At 39.3% G+C, this 8864-nt stretch overlaps 1 pseudogene; it reads left to right on the forward strand.

Annotated features, from left to right (window-relative positions):
- The first annotated feature begins 2077 nt into the window (after positions 1-2077).
- LOC131163546 (pentatricopeptide repeat-containing protein At4g02750-like) lies at positions 2078-7671 on the forward strand (annotated as a pseudogene).
- Positions 7672-8864: the final 1193 nt, after the last annotated feature.

Raw genomic sequence — 8864 nt, forward strand, 5'->3', positions numbered from 1 at the left:
ATCAAGAAAGGTTCTTAAAATTTTTAAAATTTCATGAGAGGTTAAAATTCATTATCTAATAAATAAATCAATAGATAAATATATTATTATAGTTCTTGAGATAATATATATTATTATCTATCTAATAAATAAATCAATAGATAAATAAAGTAAAATATATACTGTTCATAATGGTGGCTAGCTCTTTAAGGAGCCAGCATGCTTCTTCCATGGTTGGAAAGTTTCTGAACAGATTTAGTTCTGTTGGCAGCTACAATGATCTCTAATCATTGACTTGGAACCTACTTAAATAGCGGGAATGGACTTATTTAGTAAGTCATTGAGAGATTTATTGTTGTAAAGTAACATTGAGTTTTTTTTTTTTTTTTTTTTTCTCTTGATAAATTGGGGACTTCAGCTACCATTGCGCTACTTTAAACACTATAGTGCGACACCAAATCTAGAGAGGTGAAAGCCATCCATCCTTTAACGCACCCCTAGCAACTCACTGACGTAATGATTCATGAAGGAATCGAATTCGTGACTTTGGGGTCATCAAAGTTAGAAATCGCTCTTACCACTTGAGCTAGCCCAGCTGGGCATTAACATTGAGTTTTTACTTGAACATATTTCATGAATGGTCCACTATTTAAAGGAAAATAAGTAATAAAAATTAAAAATAATGTAAGATTAAGGATAATAAGAATGATAATAATAGGGAATAGAAAACTTCCAACTCATTGAGTTGTTTTTTTATTTATTGATTCAGAGTCAAAAAAATACAACACAAATTATACACCCCTAATGAAAAGAGAGCCCGTAGAAGATGATTGTTATATAACTTATATTTATGATTTTTAGTTGTCAACATCAGTCATAAAATTTTATGTTTGAAATAGTCAATGAAAAAAAATCATCCAAGTATAAAATGAGATCATGTAAATTAAGAAGCCAAAGGGAAGAAAGGAAGGGCAAGACAAAGTCAAGGCATTAACTTAAAAAATAGTAATCTACAGACTGCCATATTTACAGTGTTTCGCAGCTATCTCGCGACAATGTTTAGCAAACAAAGGAGGGAGGGGACAATTACAAAGTTGGGTATATTAAAGGGCGAAACTGAAAGTGATCTTTTGAATAGTAAGCAGGTGGAAAGTGCTTGAAAGACGCACAGATAATTTTCGAGCGTGTAAAACGAAAAATACTTGCTTCTTCTGTTTAAGGTGATTTTATTTTTTTACTAACTTTTGTGAGTAACACTTATGATGATCAATTCTTAAAATAGCCCAATTCATCATGAAAGATTTATAAGTAGTTCAATTTTCACAAAATATTCATGCGCATTGTTAAATCATTTTAATTTGATACTAGAACTAAAAATACATTGGTTGAGTTAAGAGGCAGCTGAAATGTACGCAGTAAGTGTCAAATTGGGGTACAAGGGAGTAAATTATATTTTATGAAACAGTGACCAAATAAAGCCCATAATTAAGAACTAATTGTGGTTTTATCATGTATCAATTATTGCCTTCGCTTGCAAATTGAATGGGGGGGTTAATTTATTAGTGTGGCAAATTGCTCTTGTTGAATACTTAAATATAGAGTGCTTTGTTTTATTCATTACTCTATAAATTGCAAATCTTTGGATTAGAGATTAAATTTTTATTCTTAAAATTCATTCAGGATTGTTGAACTGGTAAAAAAAAAATACACTCCTAGCCTACAAGTGAGTGAATTAATAAAAACAAAATCTACCATATACCATTAGCAGAACTTCAATTGTAGCGTCCATAGGGTTGTGATGAAACGCAAGGCTAATCGAATTCATTAAGCTTATTTTGTTAATTATTTTCGCAACATGTTGGAAGCAATAGTTCTCGAGCATTGCAATCGTGCCGTTTCTGCAATCGTGACCATTGGGATGTTCTATAACTTTCAAGCATTTTCGAAGAACATAGGATGATTCGTCATATACAACAGCATGACCAAGAGCCTCGCGAAAAAAGATTAAACTCATGTGGAGACGGGGGCCAAGGCAAGATAATCCATTTTTCAGATTTGTCGTCAAAGACTCGTTTGAAAGAATGAATGACCGAAGTTGATGACACCCAAATTCCTCGTCTCGCCACCCAATCATCCCTTATATTACCCCACTCTGTCTATCGCTGAGTTCTGCATCCAAGCGAGCAAAACCCTTGACCAGCTGAAGCAGAATCTCTCTTACCTCCACAGGACCTCCACAGAACCCCATCTCCACCATTTCTTGACCCTAGTTCTCACCAGGCTCCTTCAATTCCCTAGCGATAACCTCAGGTATGCTCGCCGGGTGTTCGGCCAAATTCCCAACTGTGAGGACCGGTTCCTGTGGACCTCCATCATACGTTCCCACGTCCTCCATTGCCACTTTAGCCAATCCATCTCCTTTTATGCAAAGATGCATCGGGCAGGCGTGCCGCCATCCGGGTACACCTTCTCTGCGGTGCTCAGTGCCTGCGCTCGCATCCCAGCAATGCTGGAAGGCAAACATTTGATAATCATTCCATCCTAAGTAGGTAGGGCAAGTCTACCATGCTTCATTATTGCAATCCTCTAATCCTGTAAGTGTAGTTTGTAATTTCCATGTATCAAACTATTTCTTACGATCCCCTGATCACCTAAATATTACTTAGCACAACACACTTCATTACTCTTGGTTGAGTATTAGTTCATTGTGTATTGCATATGCTTGCTTCATACGGTCATTTGCCACAACTCTGACTTCTTATTTCTTTTTCTCTGTTTTTTCCCCTCTGAAACCAAAACCATCTCAGATAGGACGATCTTTGTGTCCACTGCACTGATACACATGCATGCAAAGTGTGGGAGTATAGATAAGGCCCAGAGAGAATTTAAGAGAATGAAAAACAAAGATGCAATTTCTTACAATGTGTCACGAGTTAAACTTGTTCAGAGCATTATGTTTGCCTGAGACCGCTTATCTCGTATGTTTGGGATGAGTTTCCATCATGTAAATACTAGTGTAGGATTATTTTCTACTAGTAGTGTCTTTGTATGCCAAATAAGGCAGTATGGCTCCTCGGTCACTTTGATGTTTTTTAGTGTCTGGATAATAATTACATAAAAACCTCTTTAGGGGAGGATGAGTGTTCATCCGTCATTGTAAATCTCACTGGCTATTGTCAACGTGTTTAGCCTACCTGCCTCCCTCGCTAAACACATCATGTCAACGGAGGTGTTGTTAATGAATTACGTTTGCTTCAATGTTTACTGCTTGCTTGCCATGACTTTCATGAATTGATTACTGTTTCCGCTGCTATTTGAATGAATGTCAATGAAAGTGTTTCGTGGATGAATGTTGGTAAACGATAGGCTGACTAGTTAAGTAAGAGTGTTTTAGCTAGTGCCGCACGGCCCTTCACAAGGGTGTGAAAATAGTCGAACCGTGACATTTGGTATCAGAGCTAAGTCGACGACACTTGGTCAAAGCCCAAGGTTGAGTTACTACATGAATTCAGTTACCTTCGTTGTTGGATTTGGAAAGCTTTGGTAAGTGACCATGACACCAAACAATGCTGAGAAGATCAGCGTGCTAGAAGCACAGGTTAAGACAACAACCAACACTGTGGCCGCGGAGGTGGCCTAGATGGGAGAACTTGCTGATGAAGTGATGGGATCACAAAAACATCAAGCAGGTTTGATAGGCAACATGTCAGAGGACTTTCACCATACAGTGGAAACTTTGCAGTCGTGGATGGCTGATCTGGATGCAAAGGTGAATCTAATGGTTCTTACTATGGGGAACTCTTAACACTTTGAGAGTTAGTAAGACCAAGGTACCAGAACCCAAGACGTATAGGGGTACCCGCGATACCAAAGAGTTAGAGAACTTCTTGTTTGATGTGGAGTAGTACTTTTGCGCTGTGAGGATGGCCTCAGAACAGGAAAAGGTGAATACTGCGACCATATACTTGGTTGGTGATGCTAAACTATGGTGGCGTATCAAGTACCAAGAGATTGAAAATGGAAGCTGTGTAATAGATAGTTGGGCAGACTTGAAGAGATAGCTCAAGGCTCAATTCTTTCCTGAGAATGTGGAGTATAATGTAAGGAGAAAATTGAGAGATCTCAAGCATATGAGGTCGATAAGGGAATATGTGAAACAATTTTCTGTTTTAATGTTGGATATTCGGGATATGTCGAAGAAGGACAAGTTGTTTTATTTTCTAGAGGGGATGAAACCGTGGGCATGAATTGAACTTCATAGGTAAAGAGTTCAAGACTTGTCAACTGCACAAGTTGCTATAGAACGCTTAACTGACTACATTGGTGGTGATACCACTTCGTCCAAACGGTTTGGCGGAAAGGGAAATGGTGGAAAGTCTTTCAAGAAAGGCAAACCCAAAAGTGGGGGAGCCGACACTAAATCATCAACCTCAAAGGAAGCTTCGTCGTCTTAAAGGTTCAACACACAATGGAAATGGAAAGAGTAAAATTTCGTGCTACTTGTGTGGTGGATCTCACAGAGCGAGTGAGTGTCAACACAAGGGATTACTCAATGCCTTACAAGCTTCTACTTCGGGAAAAGGGGTGGAAAGCAAGGAGGAAGAGGATCATGCCCCGAGGGTGGGTTCAGTGCGGCTAGTGAGCGCATTGGAAAAGCAGGCAAAAACACCGAAAGTTACACGAGCAAAAGGGTTAATGTTTGTGGACTTGAGGATCAATGGGAAGAGTACCCGTGCTATGGTGGATACGGGGGCTACTTATAATTTTATTTCGCAGTTAGAAGCATAGAGACTCAACTTATCCTTAGAGAAGGATACAAGACGCATGAAAGCAGTTAACTCTATAGCCCAGCCTACTCTGGGAGTAGCCAAGCAAGTGAAAGTAAAGCTTGGACAGTGGGAAGGTCATGCGAATTTCACAACAGTGCCATTGGATGACTTTCCAGTCATTCTAGGAATGGAGTTCCTAAGGGGGACGAGCATCGTGCTGATGCCTTCGGCTGGTTCCCTGTGTCTGATGGGAGATCACTTGTGCATGGTGCAAGTCGTTGCAACAAAAGGAGACGACGGGAAGTCCCTTTTAGCCATACAACTCAATGAAGGATTGGGTCAGGGTGAGCAGACACGTCTGGCCACGGTGGTGGTAGATAAAGAAGTAGGCCAAGAGCTGGAGCCTACGACAATCTAAGCAGTGTTGGATGAGTACAAGGAGGTGTTGTCAGATAAGCTGCCTCACAATTTGCCTTCACGATGGATTATGGAGCATGAGATCGAGTTGTTATTAGGAGTGAAACCACCTGCTAAAGGGCCATGTCGGATTGCGCCTCGAGAGATAGTAGAGTTGGGGAAACAGCTTAATGAATTGGAAGCAGAATGTGTTCTCCCTTCCAAAACACCGTTGGGAGCATCGGTGTTGTTTCAGAGGAAACATGAAGAGCATCAACGAAAGGTGTTCAACAAGATGAGGGGAAATAGTCTGTATGTGAAGAAAGGGAAGGTCTCTTTCGCTTAGTGGAGCAACAAATTCTTGGTCATGTGGTTGAACAAGGTTGTATCCGGAGGGGTATGGAGAAGGTAAGGATGATTTAAGAACGGAAGACCCCCACGACAGTGAAAGAGTTGCGTTCCTTTTTTGACCTTACTAGATACTGCAGGAAGTTCGTTGAGGGGTATTCACAGAGAATGACTCCAATGACAAGACTAATGGGGAGGTATTATTGGCCGCACAAGCCGGATGATATGGTTGATCATACCAAAAACTTATCTCACTTGCCAACAAGACAAGGGGGAGCAGAAGAAGTATGATACTTTCAGGGCCGCACCAAAGTACTGTTCGGCAGAGGAGACTACACAATTGTTCCTTGTGACTATTGTGAGATATTGGGGTGTTCCCCAAGTTATTATTTGTGACCAAGATTTAGTGTTCACTGACAACTTCTTAACAGAGTTTTTCAGGACATTCAGGTCACATCTTAACATCTCTTCGAGTTATCACCGACAGACAGACACACAAATGAAGAGATTCAGAGGGCTACTGAAAGAGTACTTGTTCCATTTTGTCAACGACAACCAGAAGAATGGCACGCAACTACTTGATGTGGCTCCATTCTGTGGTAGTGCCCAAAGTAGCTCAACAACCAAAAAAAGCCCCTTTGAGCTTGTTACAGGCCAGCTACCGCTGTTACCTCACACAGTGGGCGAGCCATATAGACAAAAGAGTCCCAGGGCATACATCTTCACCAGTGAATGGAGACATAATGTAGAGTTTGCCCAAGCCTATCTGGAGAAAGCTTCTAAGCAAATGAAAAAGTGGGCAGATCAGGGGAGAAGACCGCAATTTCATGTCAGCTGCCTCAAGCTGTTCAACGCCAACGCCAACACCAATGACCTGAGCAAAAGTCAGTCGAACAAAGCAGAGTTGAAGATAATGCAACCTAACAGACGTGACGTTGAAGAGATCCTTGCAAATAGAAAGTTCATATCCTCAAGGAAGAAGCGGCAGAAGTTCCTAGTGAAGTGGAAGTGCCTTGATGACAAAGAAATCAGCTGGATTTCTGCGGAAGATTTGAAGTCGTTCGTGGACAAAGTTAAAGTGTACCTACCGCCAGAGTCTACGAGGACGTCGACCACATAAGTGGAGGGAGAATGTCACAAGTTAAGCTTGTTCAGGGTATTATGCTTGTCTGTGACTACTTATCTCATGTGCTTGGGATGGGTTTTCATCATGTAAATACTAGTGTAGGGTTATTTTCTGCTAGTAGTGTCTTTGTATGCCAAATAAGGCAGTACGACTCCTCAGTCACTTTGATGTTTCTTAGTGTCAAGATGATAATTACATAAAAACCTATTTAGGGGAGGGTGAGTGTCCATCAGTCATTGTAAAACTCATTAGCTATTGTCAACGTGTTTAGCTTACTTGCCTCCCTCGCTAAACACACCATGTCAACGGAGGTGTTTTTAATGAATTACGTTTGCTTCAATGTTTACCGCTTACTTGTCACTGCTTTCATGAATTGATTACTGTTTCCGCTGCTATTTGAATGAATGTCAATGAAAGTGTTTCGTGAATGAATGTTGGTAAACGATAGGCTGGCTAGTTAAGTAAGAGTGTTTTAGCTAACGCTGCATGACCCTTCACAAGTGTGTGAAAATAGTCAGACCGTGACACAATGCACCGATCGCAAGCTTTTCTGATCATGGAAAATCTCAGAAAGCTCTGGGTGTTTTTTCATAGATGCAGAAGCAAGGAATAAAACCAAATCAAGTCACATTTATTGGTGTCCTCAATGCTTGTAGTCACGGAGGACTTCCGGAAGAAGGAAGTAAGTACTTTGAGTTAATGACTCAATTAGGCATTGAGCCACAAGCTGAGCACTATGCTTGCATGATTGATCTGCTTGGGCGGCCTGGCCAGATTGAGAAGGCATATAATCTTATCATAGACAATGCGATGACTGGTGATGCTAGAGTTTGGGGTGCTTTGTTAGGAGCTTGCAGTGTACATGGAAATGCTGAGGTTGGTGAGATTGCTGGCAGGCATCTCTTTGAAATTGAGCCTGAAGATAAAGGAAATTATGCACTTTTGGCGAATATCTATACCTCTGAAAGTAGATGGAATGATGCTGAGAGATTGAAGAAGTTGATGAGGGAAAGAAGGGTGAGGAAATCTCCAGGATGTAGTTGGATTTCATGATTAACTTAAAAATAAGTGATTAATATAGTGATGAATCTAATATATAAGTTGAGCAATTTGGATTTGCCTATAATGATCGCTTCTAATGATTCAATGAGCAATGCTATAAACCCACTTTATGCACTCATTTTTTTTTTTTTTCATTGGTATGGGGTTCTATTATAGATGCCAAATCCCTAAATTTAGGAAGCTTTTTTATGATTTTAATTTTTCAAAAGGGTGAGCTCATAAATGATATGATGTAAACCCATTGATGGACACGAGTAAATGATAGTTTAAAATTTTTAAAAATGAGTAGCATAGGATAGCATAAATAAATTTAGAATTTGATCACAACATCCTAAGGCTAAAATGAAATCATAAATTATTGTTGAAAGTCTTCTACCCATTCAATTATATACTGATATTACATCTAACTTCTTGATTCTTGAAATAGAAACAATTACTTGGATAGTAAGTTGGATATATTGACTTGATATTGCACATGTAGAATGAAACTTTCATATCATTTTTTTAGAGTATGAGACTTTCATGTTACAAATGCTGTGCAAATTTTGAATAAAAGGAGAAGAACATAAAATGGCAGATGAATTACCTTACATTGTATAATTGGAAATTAGCATAAACTTTGACTTGCAAAAATTAAGAGGCTTTTCAGAATTGCAGTTTGTAGATGGTGGATGCCTAAAACCTGAATCATTATAGTTTTGTCACCTAAAATTACTTCTAGAATTTAGATAGCACATACTTGAGATTTTAAAAGTTCTTTTGAAAATGAGTCACAAATCTTGAAATTAAATAAGCTGGAGCTAGCCATTTTCACCTTTTAAGGAGATGACTGCCACAAGGGGATTTCAAATGGACCCCTGGGAATAAGTCACCAAGATGGTTACACTAGAACATAGTAACATGAATTATTAACCTGCAATTCGCAAACCAAATATAACCCTTTTTGTTTCTCTATTCCATGATAACAGTACATAGTTCTTGTATGAACTATCAAATATGGTCATTTTGTTGCTAAGAGTATACATTCTGCGAATTAGACATAACATGAACATAATATAAACGAGATCCTATCATTTCATATATGAGAATCCATCTCTCCTGAAGGTGTACTTATCTTTTCACTCTCTGGTAACTGTAAAACCAGAAAACAATATGGGAGACTCGAGTGGTAAACCCACTATTAC

The sequence above is a fragment of the Malania oleifera genome, chromosome 9 (genome assembly GCF_029873635.1).
Source record: "Malania oleifera isolate guangnan ecotype guangnan chromosome 9, ASM2987363v1, whole genome shotgun sequence".
NCBI lineage: Eukaryota > Viridiplantae > Streptophyta > Magnoliopsida > Santalales > Ximeniaceae > Malania > Malania oleifera.